Source organism: Papio anubis, chromosome 11 (genome assembly GCF_008728515.1).
Source record: "Papio anubis isolate 15944 chromosome 11, Panubis1.0, whole genome shotgun sequence".
In the NCBI taxonomy this organism is placed as follows: domain Eukaryota; kingdom Metazoa; phylum Chordata; class Mammalia; order Primates; family Cercopithecidae; genus Papio; species Papio anubis.
Window position 1 is genome coordinate 22423955 of NC_044986.1, and position 17814 is coordinate 22441768.

The 17814-nt window shown below is 36.6% G+C and overlaps 1 protein-coding gene across 5 annotated transcripts in view; it reads right to left on the minus strand.

The window, feature by feature from the left end:
• The window catches only part of SHOC2 (SHOC2 leucine rich repeat scaffold protein), a 100793-nt gene extending 83056 nt beyond the window's left edge, over positions 1–17737 (minus strand). For 4 of the 5 annotated variants that reach the window (XM_021944068.2, XM_017944538.3, XM_021944069.2 and 1 more), the window contains exon 1: positions 17543–17737. The gene's annotated coding sequence lies outside the window, so the exon portion shown is untranslated. Of the gene's footprint in view, positions 1–17057; positions 17138–17542 lie in introns of those variants that run through there. The other variant, XM_017944541.3, reaches the window with a different exon arrangement.
• Positions 17738–17814: the final 77 nt, after the last annotated feature.

Here is a 17814-nt window from a genome sequence, read left to right on the forward strand (position 1 = left end):
ACCTGTAATCCCAGCACTTTGGGAGGCCGAGGCAGGCGGATCACCTGAGGTCAGGAGTTTGAGACCAGCCTGGCCAACATGGTGAAACCCCGTCTCAACTTAAAAAAAAACACACACAAAAAAATTAGCTGGGCAGGGTGAGAGGTGTCTATAATCCCAGCTACTCAGGAGGCTGAGGCTGGAAAATCACTTGAACCCAGGAGGTAGAGGTTGCAGTGAGCCAAAATCGCACCATTGCACTCCAGCCTGGGTGACAATAGTGAAACCCCATCTCAAAAAAAAAAAAAAAAAAAAAATCAGTGAAGCAATATCTAGAGTATTCAAGAATTTATCCCCAGCATGAAACCAACAGTTAAACATCACTAAATATACAAAACCCTAAGGAATATTGTTTTCATAAACTTTAAGAAAATACTCGACGATAAAGTTCAGCCATCTAAAAGATTTTTAAAAAACTATCCGAAAGAACAAACTTTGAGCATTTGAATGCACTCAACTATTGGTCTAAAACTATGGCAATGGCTACAGAATGTAAAGTAATTGTTACAATTCCTGATAATGTTTTTATATAACCAACAAAATGTGAGAGTAAATAGATTAAGGAATGCTAATAGCTTTATACTGTACTGCTTTACATCTTTAAGTATATTTCCATTGTTAATATACCTTATCTCTTAGTCCATTAGCTATAAAAGATGAGGCTACAACCATAATGCTATAATAAATACAAATGAGCTAAATAAATTCATTTTTTAAAAGTCTCAGATCAGATCTCAAAATAGAATGTAACTATATGAACACAAGACTCCCCTAACCCCCAAATCTGAATGGATGAAAATGAAATAGAGATTTACATATTCAAAATGACACAGGCATTTATAAGCACAAGGATATTCACACTAGCATAATCTGTAACAGCAATATATGGAAACACCTGAATGTCCACCTACTAGGACCCGGTTAGATAAATTAAAGTTTATCAAGGGAATACTATGTAGTTAATAAAAAGAATAGGGCAACAATTGAGTTTGTATAGCAAATGGGCTAAAAGACTCCAGAGCCAAACTGCCGGATGCTGGAGTTCACCTTCCAGCTGACAACTTACTAGCATGTCATTTAAAGTTTCTGTGCCTCAGTTTGTTCCTCTGTGATAAGGGAATAATATTTACCTACTTCTCACGTTTGTGATGAAGATTAGTAATCAATACAAAAACACTTTAGAACAGAGCCTAGAACAAAGCACTAGGTAAGTGTTAGATATTATTACAGTTAAGTGAGAAAAAGTGAACTGTAGAACAGCATAGTATGCTATCATTTACAAAAAACTTAAAATATATACATATATGTGCATAAAATATACATATACGTGCATAAAATACACATATATGTATAAAATATGTGCAGAAGGATGAATACACTCATAGTAGTTTCCCAGGAACAGAAACTAGGTAGAAGAGGTTTCAGAGTGGGAGAAAGATTTACTTAACCTTTCTACACTTTTTGAATTTTACACCACATGCACGTATGGACTAGACAAAAACTACTACTTAAGTTACCTTTAAAACTCTTAAAGAATCTAGGATGACTAAACACAGTGCCACTTTTCTGGTTAGTTCTCTGCCTGCCATGCCCAAGCTACATTCACTCAATTCAAGGGTCATACAAATAGCAAATTCTCAGAGGTAAATGTATATCCCCAAGATATCACAGAGTTCAGGTATTTCATGTTGTCACCATATGAAATTTAAAAGGAACATATCTTAGGAGACAACACTGCAAGGACATATGTAAAGGGAGTGTTCACTGCAATGTGCATATAAACAGCAAAATATTGGAAATAACCTAATGTACATCAATAGACTAAATTATGGTACTATGCAATATTGTATGGATATTAAAAATGACAGCATAGTATAACTTTATGTGTATAAATTATAATTTTTGTATATAAATAAGAAATAGTAAATTCTAGACTCTTTCCACATGGGAATACAGACATATTTCATCTTTCCATTGACAATGATTTGTGATATGGTTATATCATAATTTAATCATTCCTATTATCAACTGATAATTAGGTTGTTTCTATTTTCCATTTTTTAATCTTGTTTTCACCAAGATATATAATGCTTCACTGAACATAAATCTTCCCCCACAGGGACTAATATTCCCGTAAGGCAGATTCCTGAAAGTAGAACTGTCAGGTCCAAATTAATATGCATTTTAAATTTTTATATGTAGTTTCAAACTGCCTTCTTTCAAAGAGCCTGCATCAACTTATACTCTTCCAGTCTTGTAAATTAGTAATCATTTTCATCAATCTGATGTATGAAAAATGATATATTATTTACATCTACGTAATTATTAGTAAAAGTGTACAAATATTTCCATTCCTCCACCGTTTGTGGTATTCATACAAAACACAGCTAAAAACTACATCGTGCCTAACACACACTGTGGCTTTTTTAATTTGCCAGAATTTAATCTTTGGGAGCCTCACATAAAAATTCAAACTTTTCATTAAAAAAAAAAAAACAAAAGATACGGGCATCACTGGACTGGATCCACATTTCTTTTGTTTGTTTGTTTTTTTAGAGACAGGGTCTTACCACATTGTCTAGGCTAGAGTGCAGTGGCTGTTCACAGGTGTGATCAGTGTGCACTGCAGCCTTGAACTCCTGTGCTCAAGAGATCCTCCCACCACAGCCTCCACAGTAGTGGGACTACAGGTGCTTGCCACTGCGCCCAGCTCTGTATTTCTTAATGTCGAAAATCAACTGGCATTGAAAAGGAGCTGCCCTCTCCAAGTGTTCTCCAATTCAACCACCTCATATATTTCCCCTACTGGGTTCACTCATTTATGTTACCCGCCTGGTCTCCTGTAATAATTGAAGTTTAATATCCCAGTTCTATTGGTTTATTTGGCTACATACTGGCTATTAAGATTCTTTGTATAAATGATACTAATACCTTATCTTGCACAAACATAAGTATTTACTGTTAATTTTCTTTTAACTTAATCATATATAATCATAAATATATATAAAATTTTGAAAGTCTAGAAGAACATCCATAAAGTGTTAGCAATGCTATCCTTCAATTACAGGTGATTTTCACTTTTTATCTCTGTATGTATACCTTTTAAATATATACAATGAGCAATCACTCCTTTCATAATTAGAAAAAAAAAATACTCTCATTTTGAAATAAAATATATGTAACACTAATCATTACGTTAATTTTTAAACTGATAAAGGATAAAGCCAATTAAAACTTTACCTACAAGGAAAACCTGACTGCATAAGAGACCTATATAATAATCAGAGATCATTTAGTCTATGATTACCCATAAAGAACTTAATAGATTTACTACTTCCAGCCAGAATTACAATATAAATTGTTTTTACAAGTGGCATTCAGAAGTACATGGAATGATATGACTCACTCTAAAGTTGTAAAACAAGTTTTTGAACATTAGCAGTTCAGAAAACCAATTTTCTCCAATTATATTTAAATTTTTATAAAGATAAAATATAAAAAGTATATTTTCATTTGGTCAACATTTATACTAAGTGTAATGCACTTAGTACACCTTGCACTTTGCAAGGTGCAAACCAGGCGATAACAATAAAGCATGATCCTTGCCTGAAAGCTTATACACAAGTGAGTAAAGCAAGAAAAAAGTCGAGTAAGTGCTGCTGAAACACACAGGGAAGGCACTTGAATTAGCCTTGGAGGTTACAGGAATTGGAGGTTAGCCTTGGAGGTTAGCCTTAGAGGTTAGCCTTAGAGATTATGTAACATCTAAGCAGGAATCAACCAAAAAAGGTGAAAGGGGGCCAGGAATTCAGGTGGTGTCATCCTGACTTCTCTCTCCCCTTCGATGTTTACATTCTGACAATCACCAAATCCTATCAACTTTTCTCCCCAGATTTCTCAATGCCATTGGCTTCTCTTCATTCTCACTGCTATTACCCTGCTACAAGGTATACCAAATTCTGTCTTCTAATAGCCTTCTAACTGGTCTCACCATATTCACTTTCCCATCCTATTCTTAACCTAATCACTATGTTGTAATTAGTGATCTTTCAAACACTGAAATCTAATCAGGTTAATGTCCAATTAAAAGAACTGAGGGCAGCCCTCAGGATTAAACCCAAATTTCTTAATAATAATTCACATGTCTTAAAGATCTGGTCCTTGCGTACTTTTGCCACAACTCTTAATATTTCCCATCTTGCACTATGGTCACATGAACTTCTTTCACATCCCATGGCAGAGCCTTCTATCTCCTGTCTCCAGGACTTTGCACAAGCTATATTCTTCTGCCAGAAACACAGATTTACAATTCTTCACTGAGCTAACTCCTACTTACTCTTCAGACCTCAGCTTAGAGGTCTGGGAAGCCTTTTCCTAATTATTCAAAAGCCTTTCTGCATATCACCTCCTCTGTGTTCCCACTTAAAACTTCCCCTAACAGAACACTTACCATGCTATTATTAGACTTGGCAGGTTAGTTGTCCGACTCTCTCATTTAAAGGTAATGGGAAAATAGGAACCCTTCTGCCTTTTTCACAGTTGTACTCTAGTACTTAGGACAATACTTAGCACATAAAACACTTATATTTATTGAAAGAACAATAAATACTTGCTAATTCGGCTTTATCTGCCATTCTAGACAGCAATTTTTACTCTATAAAGTACTCTACAACATTATGAACCCATCGAGCACAAAATAAATGCCCAATAAATACTGGTTGAATAACATGATAAATGAACAATAAACAAGGTTTCACCTCATGCATGGAGTTCCCCTATATCCTACTTAAAATTAACTCCAGGTCACTCAAATTTTAACATGAATACCTAAAAATGACAAGATTTCAATTGTATTTCCCATTATTTATTATGATGTAAAGGCTTCTTATTCTTTTAAATATAAAGAAAGAGCTCTCCCACTTAAATCATGTAAAGCTATATCTTTTTGCAGTTTAAGAGTTTAAAAGGGAACTTTCAAAATTAGAAGACCAAAAGATTGGTCCAAAGAATGAGAAAACACCCAAAATTAACATGTTCAAAAGAATGTTACTGTTTACAGAGAAATGGAAAAGCACATCTTTAAGCAGCACAAGTAAACCTGAGGTAGGACAATGTTGCTAAAGGCTGTCCACGAAAAGAAAATGTTCTACACTTGTCCATTTAACTAGAACTATGTCAAGAGTCCACAACTCATAATATCTTCAAATTCATTCATTCAACTTTTTCTCTCCTTGGTAAGGAAGCAAAATAAAATACTTTGGAAAGACATGGAGAGACATGGGACCGATTTATTTTACATAGTAGCAAATGGGAGTTGTTTAGGAAATCTGCATTACTTCTTATGGGAAAGCAAAAGACTTCACGTGTAATTTATATTCTAGGAAAACAAGAGTTAGAGCAAAGAACTGAAAATTCCTGTTTACCCAATCCACAATATAAACCATAATTGGGATTACAGCTCTCTTGTACAACACTTCAACTCACCATATGCATAAATTGCAAAATTCTCCACCAAAGTCTAACAGTTAAAAGGCAGGGTAGGGAAGAGGGGATTTAAAAGTCTCAAAAGTACTAAGACTAAGATATAATGGTAAACGTCAAATGGTAAAAGACCAAACATTATCTGAAAAGTTTTAAATGCCAAACACTACCCAAAAAAAACAAAGATTTACTTGTGAATATTTGCTTAAATTGCCTTTCTTGCCAAGGAACTCCAAACATGTCATACACAACTTAAGTATTCCCAAGATATACTTTACTTCTCATTTCCCATGCAAACTGGCAATTAAAAAAAAAAGTCTAGTTATTTAATTACCAGTGTAAAGCAAAAAAGAAAATTTAACTGCTACATACACTAAGATGACTACAATATTCAACATAGTATTTTCAAAGAAAAAAAGATTTTCAGATCTTTTAAGCTAAAAAATGTTAATTAAATTTAACTACTACCTTTTTGTACATATAAAGCCATACATTTCTTCACTAGGTCTATCTCATTATAAATCCTTTCCATTACTCACTCTATTAACTATCAGAAACTGTCAGAAAAAAAATGAACAAAAATAAATGCACTATTAATAACAAGACTAGGAATGTGTGGTCTCAAGGTATCTTATATTCGAGTATCAGTCAGTATTTAGTAAGTTGCCATGATTATAAAACAGCTAGCCTTTCTTACACTTACATAGTCCATTTTTTTTTTTTTTTTTTTTTTTTTTTTTTTTTTTTTTTTTTTGAGACGGAGTCTCGCGCTGTGTCACCCAGGCTGGAGTGGCGCGATCTCGGCTCACTGCAAGCTCCGCCTCCCAGGTTCAGGCCATTCTCCTGCCTCAGCCTCCGAGTAGCTGGGACTACAGGCGCCCGCCACCACGCCCGGTAGTTTTTTGTATTTTTAGTAGAGACGGGGTTTCACCATGTTAGCCAGGATGGTCTCGATCTCCTGACCTCGTGATCCGCCCGCCTCGGCCTCCCAAAGTGCTGGGATTACAGGCTTGAGCCACCGCGCCCGGCCACATAGTCCATTTTTGAGACTTAGAGAAAGACCTCTACGGGCCGGGCGCGGTGGCTCAAGCCTGTAATCCCAGCACTTTGGGAGGCCGAGACGGGCGGATCACGAGGTCAGGAGTTCGAGACCATCCTGGCTAACACGGTGAAACCCCGTCTCTACTAAAAAATACAAAAAACTAGCCGGCGAGGTGGCGGGCGCCTGTAGTCCCGGCTACTCGGGAGGCTGAGGCAGGAGAATGGCGTAAAAACCCGGGAGGCGGAGCTTGCAGTGAGCTGAGATCCGGCCACTGCACTCCACCCTGGGCGACACAACGAGACTCCGTCTCAAAAAAAAAAAAAAAAAAAAAGAGAAAGACCTCTACGTTCAACTATTTATATACTATCCTAACAATTTGGTTTATTAAATAGAACTTATATAGTTTGGGTTTTAAAAATATAATCTCATTTATCTCTGTATTACATTTTTAAAAATATCACAAAGCAAAAATCTTCCTCATATAAGATCAAAAGAAACATAATAAGCAGCCATACTCAATTTAAGGGTAATAAGGAATTTCTCCCATCAGAAGTTACTCAAGATACTGAAAGGCAGCTCTTGCTTGTATTTTTTAATATACATAAAGGGATACTTTATTTTTGTAATTTAACACATTAAACACAACCCTACAATTTCCAACTGGTATGTATTATCTACTATCTTGTGAATATAATCCTGCTATGTCCTGAATTGTGTCCTTCCCAAATTCTTACGCTGAAGCTATAACCTCCAATGTGATAGTATTTGAAGATGGGACCTTTGGGAGGTAGTTAGGTTTAGATGAGGTCACAAGGGTGGGGTTTTCATAATGGGATTAATGCCCTTGTAAGAGGAGACCAGAGAACTTGCTCTCTCACTTTCTGCCAACTGAGGATACAGCAGGAAGACCACCATCTGTAAGAGACTCTTCATTTGCTCTGAACAGAAACGGCTGGCACCTCAATCTTGGACTTTCTAGCCTTCAGAACTGTGAGAATATATACTGTCATTTAAGCCACACAGTCTATGGTATTTTATTATAGCAGTTCAAGCAGATTAAGAAAATCTCAAAATAAGATTCCCACATAGGCTAAAGAAGCTTTGATATGAAAAAATTTCCATACCACAAACATGTAAATCATACAGTAATTTGCAAGTAGAAAGTGATATACTATTTAAATCATGCCAGGAAGAAAAAAATGTTGATATTAGTGATTCTTAGTTGCTCTTGGAAGCAACTCAAATATTATCAATTTGCATAATCAGTTATAAAAACTGGATAATGGCCATAAGATGTGCTAATGAACAATTTTTATTTTTACCACATGAATCTAGTATTTACAGATTATCAATTTGCAAAGAATTTGAATATGACAAAATAAAAGAAAACTTCAATTATATTAAACAATTTCAGCTTTCTTTGATAAAATAAAAATCTTCAAGATCTTGGCACAGGATCATTGTTGCTATATTATGGAATTTTTATATATACGCATATATACATGCAAGTATCAGGTACAATTGAGTTCCAACTGAGAAAAAGCCTGGCAAGTTTTTTCCTATGCATTAAGGTATTATTCACAGAGCTAATGCTACAAGAGTTACACAGCTGACTTTTTTTGAGACAGGGTCTGGATCTGTCGCCCAGGCTGGAGTACAGTGGCAAGATCTAGCACAGTGCAACCTCCATCTCCTAGGCTCAAGCCATCCTCCCACCTCAGTCTCCCAAGTAGCTGGGACTACAGATGCATGCCACCACACCCTGTTAATTTTTGTATTTTTGGTAGAGACGGGGTTTCACCATGTTGCCCAGGCTGATCTCAAACTCGTGAGCTCAAGTGATCCATCTGCCTCAGCCTCCCAAACTCCTGGGATTACAGATATGAGCTACTGCACCTGCCATACAGCTGACGTTTAAAACAAATTTAAGTCCATCCTTTTTCATATCACAAAATCTTTTATCTGAAACATTTAATATTAATCTATCTTTTACAACTAGTGCAGGCTCAACTTGGTCCCTTTATAAATTAACAAAATAAGCTAGTAAAAGTATGTTTCATCAAATTCCTTTATAAACATATTTTCCTGAATAAAAAAGTAAATAAAAACTACTGAACTTTTTTTTAACAGTTTCTAATCAATTTCAGTATCTGGTTCTCATAGGCTGAAACAATGCTACAATGACTGGGTTGCACAACAGTCTGGGGAAAATATTTTTTTTGTTTGTTGCCCAGGCTGGAGTGCAGCAGTGCGATCTCAGCTCACTGCAACCTCTGCCTCTCGGGTTCAAGCGATTCTCCTGCCTCAGCCTCCCAAGTAGCTGGGATTACATGCATGCATCACTGCACCCAGCTAATTTTTGTATTTTTAGTAAAGACGAAGTTTTACCATGTTGCCCAAGCTGTTCTCTAACTCCCGACCTCAGGTGACCCACCCACCTCAGCCTCCCAAAGTGCTGGGACTACAGGTGTGAGCCACCACACTCAGCCAGGGGAAATATTTAAAAAAAAATTATTTTCACTAAAAGCTTTAAGTATTGTACACAAGCATCATCGGAATATTTATATCAGAGTTATCAAACTTTTCCTAATAAAAGAGTGTTGTGTTTTAAAAATAGTGACTCCATTTTAAAAGTCATTTTTCTCAAGCCTCCAAATAATTATTTTCATAAACCTTATTTGCAACCTAAAACATTACCACCTGACTTATTCAAACATTCACTAACCATCATTATATCTGACTATCTTAAGGTGCTTGGTGCCCAACACAAAGCCTGACACAATCTCACATCATTTTGAGGTTTCAATATGCTTTGTTCTTGTCCCAAATACTCATATTCTGTTGTACTACTATAAGCTATTACATAACAGGAGGTGGGGAAATTTTAAAAAATACTGCAGCACTACCAGCCATTTAGCATACTGAGTTCCCACAGTTGCTTAGTGGGTGTTCTGAAACTAGGCCATTTTCTAGTATTAAGAATTTCAAATCACTACTTCCAAAGTACAGAAATAAATGTCTTCAAGATTAAATCATAAAACCTTACTATTTTAAGCCGCCTAGTATATAAGCATCCCATTTCTATGAGTTTAGAGTTGCAATTAGCACAAGGTAGATAAACCAGTATTTCTTTTAGGAGCAAAATAACTAGCTCTCCCACCTACCCTTATAGTCACAGACTTCAAGAGTCGCAATATTTAAATAAAACATAATTTATTTGAACCAGATATAAAGCTCTGGTGAAATTTTGAATTCACCATATATATATATATATATATGAATATAAATTTTGAATTCACCATATATATATATCTCCCAGATATATACAAACCCAAACTGAATTAAATATAATCTATTTCAGGTCACCCAATCTGTCAGACACCACATACTTTTAGCAAAGAACTATGACTTTCAACCTAATTTTCCCAGTCCAGGTAACCAGGAAATGCCAAGGAATTAAGCTTATTTTCTTTAACAGAATAAAAGTGGAAGAAATACTTAGCTATTTTGTCTTATCAATGCAACAGGTTATGTTTTCATTAGAAGTGGATCAAGAAAAACATGTTGCTACTCAATTTTACATATTTCATAGCAAAGTAAATAAACACATAATAAGTATAACATCTACCTCTACAAATTATAAGGTGGTATATTATACTGCACTGATTCAGTACTTTCAGATAATTTGTTTCAACTTAATTTTGTTCAATAAATACTGTTACCTAGTATGTTTTACCTCATTAAGCAAGCCTTTCCAGTAAGAAAAGCTTAACACAGTAAGTTTTAAATTGTATCATTTTGAATGGAATTTTTCCAAAATACATGATCTTATGTTATCATTAACAAAATTTACTAATATCTAATAATCTCTTCTTCATGATCCTAGATCATTATTTTTATACTATTTTATGTATAAACAAATAGTGTCTTGAAATATTCTATTTGCCATAACATCAAGTTGCTATAAACTGCTGTTTTTACAAAATGTCTTGCATCTGCTTTTTGAGTGTTTTTCTTCTGCTCTTATTTTCAACTCTGTTATGCCTCTAGGAGTAATTTCAGTCCTTTTTACATTTGGTTACCAAACTTTTAAAAATTGTACACTATGTGAGAATAAAAATGCCTAAATTAAGGCTTGACGGACTCTAAGAACAGAAAATGTGTGTTTAAAAACAAGAACATTATGACATCTCTTTGTCCTTCCTTTGGGCCTGTTCAGTTTGTTTTGGAGCTGTAGACTATTCATCTAAAACTAATTTTTCCACTTGGAGCCTACAAAGTCTAGACATTGTATACCGGTGGAACAGTAAGACAGACAGACATACTCAATGCTCATCTTGAGGCTTACAGTCTAGCAGTAAAGACAGACATCAAACATATCATTACAAAAATAGTGTTACAAAAAAGGAAGTACAAGCACTAGGACACCTTAAAACAGAAGAACCTAACTAGGGATCAAAGGAAGGTCTCCCAAAGGATGGGATACAAAATTGAAGCCTGAAGGGTGATTAGAGTTTAGCCACACGAAGAGTTCATGAGGTAGTAACCAAGCAGATGACACCAGATAGTTTTAGTTTCCTAGTAAGTAATCTCAAGATAAATGACGTGTAACAACATGTTTAAGGCAATTGCTAAAATATGAGTATTTTAAAAAGAAATTTCTCAAATTTCTATAACAAAAATAATTACAAGGATCAAGAAATGCAAATGAGTGTTTCAACATAGAAAACTATGGCACTTTGCAGGGAATGGAGTTTGGGACATCAAAATTAGGCCTCACTATGCTCTGGAAGAAGTATTAAATTATATTGCATGAAAGGTCAGGCGTGGTGGCTCACATTTGTAATTCCAGCACTTTGGGAGGGCAAGGCAGGTGGACTGTTTGAACTCAGGAGTTTGAGACCAGCCTGGGCAACACGGCAAAACCTAGTCTCTACAAAAAATAGAAAAATTATCCAGGCATGGTGGCACACACCTGTAGTCCTCGTTACACGAGAGGTTAAAGTGGGAGGATCACTTGAGGCCAAGGAGGTCAGGGCTGCAATGAGCCCCATGATTGTGCCACCGCACTCTAATCTGGATGACAGAGCGAGACCCTGTCTTGAAAACAAAACAAAAAAAACCCCACAAAAACAACAAAAAATACTGCATGAAAAAGAGACCCTGTCTCAAAAACAAAAAAACCCAAAAAATACTGCATGAAAAATTACTCAATTCTCAAGTTCAGAAAACTTTTAAATCATACAAGACAATTACAAAGTCTGCTTCTAGGATATAACTGTTGACCATACAGTCTGACTTACCTAAAGAGAGGCACTGTCAAGTAAGTATGGAAGGTATTTTTTAACGTATACTCAAAAAAGAGTACATTTTAAATGATTATACAAAAAAAAAACTTTACTAAGAATTCTAAGAAAGTTAATAAATGTTACTCTTAACATGAAACATAAATGCTGACAAAAGATATTTAAGTATGTTTTTTTTAATTTTTTTGAGACAGAGTCTCACTCTGTCACCTAGGCTGGAATGCAGTAGCACATTCTTGGCTCACTGCAACCTCCATCTCCAGGGTTCAAGAGATTCTCCTGCCTCAGCCTCTGGAATAGCTGGGATTACAGGTGCCTGCCACCACGCCCAGCTAATTTTTTGTATTTTTAGTAGAGACGGGGTTTCGTTATGTTGGCCAGGCTGGTCTCAAACTCCTGACCTCAAGCGATCCACCCGCCTCAGCCTCTCAAAGTGCAGGGATTACAGGTGTAAGCCACCACGCCCAGCCTTAAGTATGATTTTGAAACATTATCATTATCCAAGTTCTAAACCTGGGAATTATTACCCACATTACACTGATATATTCCCCTTGTATTTAATTAAAATATTAATGAAAAATAAGTGAAAATGTTTCCCTTCTTTTCACAGGTGTTGAAGGTAAAGCTTTAATAGTATGGTCAACATTAATACAGATCTGCAGTTCAAAGCCCAAATAAAATTAGGAACATAAGAAATATTACTATTAACAATAATATAAGCTGTAACCGAAGCTTATATTACCATGTAACCTAATATTACCGTATAACCAATATTATTATTAGAATCCAAACTGTTACTCTTCTCTAATTGTCCAAATGGACCTAAACATATCTAACCTTTGTGCTTTTACTACCCTCCTCTATCCTACTTATTCCTCAAGTGTTTGTTGCAGTCCTCTCCTCCAGTAGGCATTGCCAGTTATATGTGCAGTCTGAGTCTTAACTCATCTGAGTTTGCCAGTGTATACTGCTGTTAAAAGCATGTGTCACATTGTTTAACAATTAACTATTGACTTGTCCAGTTCATGCAACAAACTCTGAACTTACTGAAAGAAGGAAACATATTTATCTCTGTATCCAGAGAGCCTGGGACACACACGGCATTCAGCAGAAGTTCCATGACATTGGTGAATGTGAAACTGTAGTTACTGAGAAATATTTATAGAACAAAATTGAAAAGTTAAAGACTATTTGCAAGACTGAGAAAGTACTGAAAGCAGGAAGAAGTGTCATACAACACAAAACTGGAAACTGAAAAAAACAAATTTAACTGATCAAATTAACTCCAAGTTGTAGAAATTATGTGTCAGAACAGGCGATTTCCACTTTACCTCCAAGACATTAGAAAAACTAAAAGAAAAGAAGATTTATCTTTGTCAGCTGTAAAATTACTTAAAATTACAGGAATTTTAAATAATAATTGAGGGCAAATAAAGTATTTAAACATTAGAAGTCTTCCTAGTGCTATAAACAAAAGATAGTCATGCAGAAATAATTTATAAAAATATTTCAGGTTCATGTCACACAGAGACCAATTATACCCTTTTTAAAGGTCTCCTGTAATGTTTTAGCTACAAGCAGTATGTTCACTCTTATAAATGAATCCTTAGCTTTTAGAGCATGTACTACTTTTTGCAGTTCTGACCTTTAGAGAAGTTGGAATGAGATATACAGTGTGAAAATGAATTAGTGTTCTTTTAAGTCTTGATAATGGGAACTGCATGCTTTCTCAAGAAGCACATATGCTACCATCATCTCAAAAGCTTAAGGATCCTTTTGTGTGTATAAACTTTGCTTTGTGTGTATAAACTTTGGTAATCAGAATATCCTTTTGTGTGTATAAACTTTGCTTTGCTGAATTAAAGATGCTGTGTTAAAAAGTTGAGACCCGGGGGAAAATACCAAACAAAACCAGAATGAACACTGATTTATATTAAAATAATTCAATTACATATTTTAGAACATAAGTTTCTCAGACTTATGTATGTATGTTTCAACCTGCAATAACAAACACTTTTAAAAACACTCTATAATATATGAAGTTCAAGCATACCACAGGTCATCTGTAATTTAGAAATTATTCAGATTTTAAAAGTCAGTTTAGACAGTCAGAAAACATAAAAATTTACTATATTAAGAGAAAATATTTCAAAAAAGATCTACAGGGCATGACTTTGACGCAGTGTAACATGTAAATGAAACAAAATTCAGAAGGCCAAGCAGTTAAAATAGGGGATTACAAGAATAGCAGATGATGATATATGTCCATAAATTAGTCTAAGATTCAGCCAACTTATATGTCTAATGCATAACCTATAAAGCATGAAATAAAGGTCTACCAACAAGCAAAAATACCAACTCACTTACTATTTGAAGTACTCATTTAAGTATCACATAAAAGTACTTAATGTATAATTCTACTTCTAAATTACAGTTTCCATCTATTCATCTATAGCAAAATACCAATCCCTACTAATCTTAAGAAATGTCAAAATATCCAATTTATATTTAAATTTCCTCTATCAATTGATATTTTATAAACAAGTAGCAGAATTCTCCCAAGTCCAAGCTACAAATCTCAGAACTCACTGAAGGATTTGTGAGTTAACTTGTTTTGTTGTTATTGTTTGGGGTTTTTTTAAATCTTATTTTGTTATAAGCATAAATCTTATGCTTTTCCAAACATGAAAGATACATGAATGATATAGTAAACCAAATTCTAAAGATATATTTCACTTAATCTTCAGCCTCCAAAAATATGCATCCTTATATCTACATATAGTTTATATCTTTTAGTCAAAACACAGATTTTTGTATTTAAATATTTTTACAAAAAAATCAAAATATCTGAACAGTTTAAAGAACAGTCTTCCAGAAATATTAAATTATACAACAAATATTGAAAATGAGTATTTTTAAGGCAAATATGACTATAATTTATCCACCTGTATAATAAAGAATTTCAGCTTTATTCACTCATCCTCCATAATTCATACAGGTAAGTCAAAGCAATAACTATACCAACCAGTATTCGGAAACCATCTTTGGAAATATTCCACATACAATTCCAGTTTATGTCTCTCTGATGTGGAGAGAGAAAAGTCATTCTTCCCTGACCCAAGTCACAGAAAAAAACAGTATCATTTTAAAAGCCTAATTCCAGCCAGTATGACATAGGAATTTGTAATTTTCATGTTTCTATTTAAACATGAAATGTTTCAAATTTCCAACTGGCTTGTAGTTCACAAGTTGATGCATGACCTTTACTTGCTACAACTACCAGAAAAACAGCTCTGATGATGTTTTTCTGATCTTTCTGATGAACTTTCTGAATACGGTAGTTTAAAAACTAAAAAAAAGATCTAGCTGCAAACTACTAATGTATATTTTAATATCACTCTTTAATCCATAATAATTTATGAGAAAATTTTTAAACTTAAAAATTATATTAATAATGAGTAATCAGAAATGTCAACTTTTAATGTAGCTGTTTCTTCGAAAACTGAAGGGGGAATGTGGGGATAGTTAACGGATATAAAAAACACAAAGAATACGATCTAGTATTTGATAGCACAACAGGGTGACCATGCTCAATATATTTAATTGTACATTTTAAAATAACTAAGAGTATAATTGGATATTTGCATCACAAAGGGTAGATGCTTGAGATGATGGGATACCTCATTTACTCTAATGTGATTATGCATTGTATGCCTGTATCAAAATATCTCATATAACCCATAAACACCTACTATGTACCCATAAAAATTAAAAACTAAAAATAAAACTGAACAAGCACCTTGGGAAAATGCCGTACCCTTAAAGACAAGTCCATAATTTGAAACTGGGATTTCAATATTGTTTTATATGTTGGCTTTATATTAAATTTCAGCCATTTGAAAGTTACAAATCTTAGACAAAGCTTTTATTTAGTTTTGTCTTTATTTTTGTCTATTTTTCAAATGGGTATTTATAATTACATAAAAAGTTTACAGTATACTTTATGTCCAAATAGATAAAAGGTTTATCATACTCAATTTAAGTTTCATATGAGAATGGTCATTTGCATGCTTTATTCCTAAAATTCTTTTCACTGTCACATAGCAAAACATCAACACTTGGTAAATTCAAATTATAAATATAACCTTACTGAATGTTACAAATTGGATGACATAGCTAAGTCTCTTCAAGTACACAGTAACAGTTCTACAGTCCATGGCATGGAGGATGAGAGTAAAGATTAGTAAGTACACTAATAAACTGAGGTCTTTAAAATTAAAACTAGTTTTCAGTTTTTGCTGCATTTAGTTACAAAAAACACTTGGTTACACAAGTGTACCTTAGGATTCTGAAAAACATAACAAAAAGCTTTTGATATAGTAGTCCCTCTTGACAAGAAACTAGACGCACTCGGTATCGACGAAAAGTATACGAAATGACACAGGTGTAAGCCTAGACACTGCTGGTAGTTATCACGCTGGAGGCAAATACTATACAGTCCACATTTGCAACCTAATTTTGCTTCAGCATCCCCAGAGACTTCGAAAATATTTCTTTGGGTAGGTTGCAAAACAGTGCTTCCTCTTTTATTCTCATCACCCCCATTACGATACAAAGCAACAGACAAGAAAATCAAACAGCCAACTATAAGGGCTTAAACACACACACAAAGCATCTTCTTTCTAGCTCCCGAATCGGTATTTATCCCACCTGTTTGTAAATCCATAATTCCACAATAACACAAACTGCCTGCTGAAAGAAAGGAGGGAAGAAGAGAAAAACAAAGAAAGAGGAAAAAGAAAGAAAAGAAATAAAGAGAAAGGCAGGCAAATTAATGCTTTGGAGTCATTACTCTTCCACCTAGGCATGGGGGGAGGGGGATGGTACAAAAACAATGGATATTGAGGGGCTGGGGGAAAAAATCGTCTTGCCCCGAAGCCTCTTGTGTTATAAGCCTGGGGGAGTCGGGGGAGAGTGAGACTACTTTTCCTCTCTCCCTAAAAGCTGTGCTATCACGGGGAGAGGTTGCCATCCGGCATGTTCTACGAGGCGGTCTCGAAGGGCTACAACTCGCTTCGCCAGGCAACACACCCAGAGCCGATCCAGCACTCTTCACTCAAAGGGTTTTCAGAGAGAGGAGAACGGGAAAGCAAGGTGGGCTCTAGGGAGGGGGCGCGAAGAGACCCCACCCTGTATGACCGCCGCTGCGCCCGGGCCCTCGCCAACGATTTACACGACTTGGGCGCCCTGCGGACTGGGCCCGGGGCCCCCGGGAACCGAGAAGAGCGAGACTGTCCGCCGGGCGCCCCCGGCCCGCGCCCTCGCGCCGGCTCGCCCTCGCCCAGGCGCTGTCCTGGCCGCCCGCCGCCGCCGCAGGCCCGGCCCCGGCCGCTGTCAGACCCGACCGCCTTCCTCTCCGCGCCGAGCTGCGGGCTCCCACGCGAGCAGGCTCCGAGGGCCCCGCACTCCCGGAGACAGCACCCAGGAAAGCGGCGGCGGCGGCGCCTCCCAGGGCCCCGGCCCCTCGGGCCTCGCCCCGGCGTTGCCGGCTCGCGCCTGTCAGGGCGCGCGGGGCCTCCCCCTACCGACAGCCAGCCCGACAGCCCGACGGACAGGAAGGCAGGCAGGAAGAACCGACCAACAGACACCCTCCGCCTCATCGGCCCCGGGTTACCGTCAGGAGCCCCGACTCCGCCATCCTCCTCGCTCGCCCTGCTTCCTCCTCTTCCTCCTCCTCCTCCTAAGAAGCGACGCTGCCCAACCGCCGCCCCCCGCCCGCCCCTCCCCCACTCGCCCCGCCCCACCCGCCCCTCCACTACTCTCGCTCCAGCCTCCCCGCCCCACCCCTCCGGCGTGGGCCCGTCACTCGCTAGGCAAGAAAAATGGGCGGAGCCGGGGCAAGCGAAGCTGCCCAATCAGAGAAGGGCAGTGGCGCCTGCTTCTCTC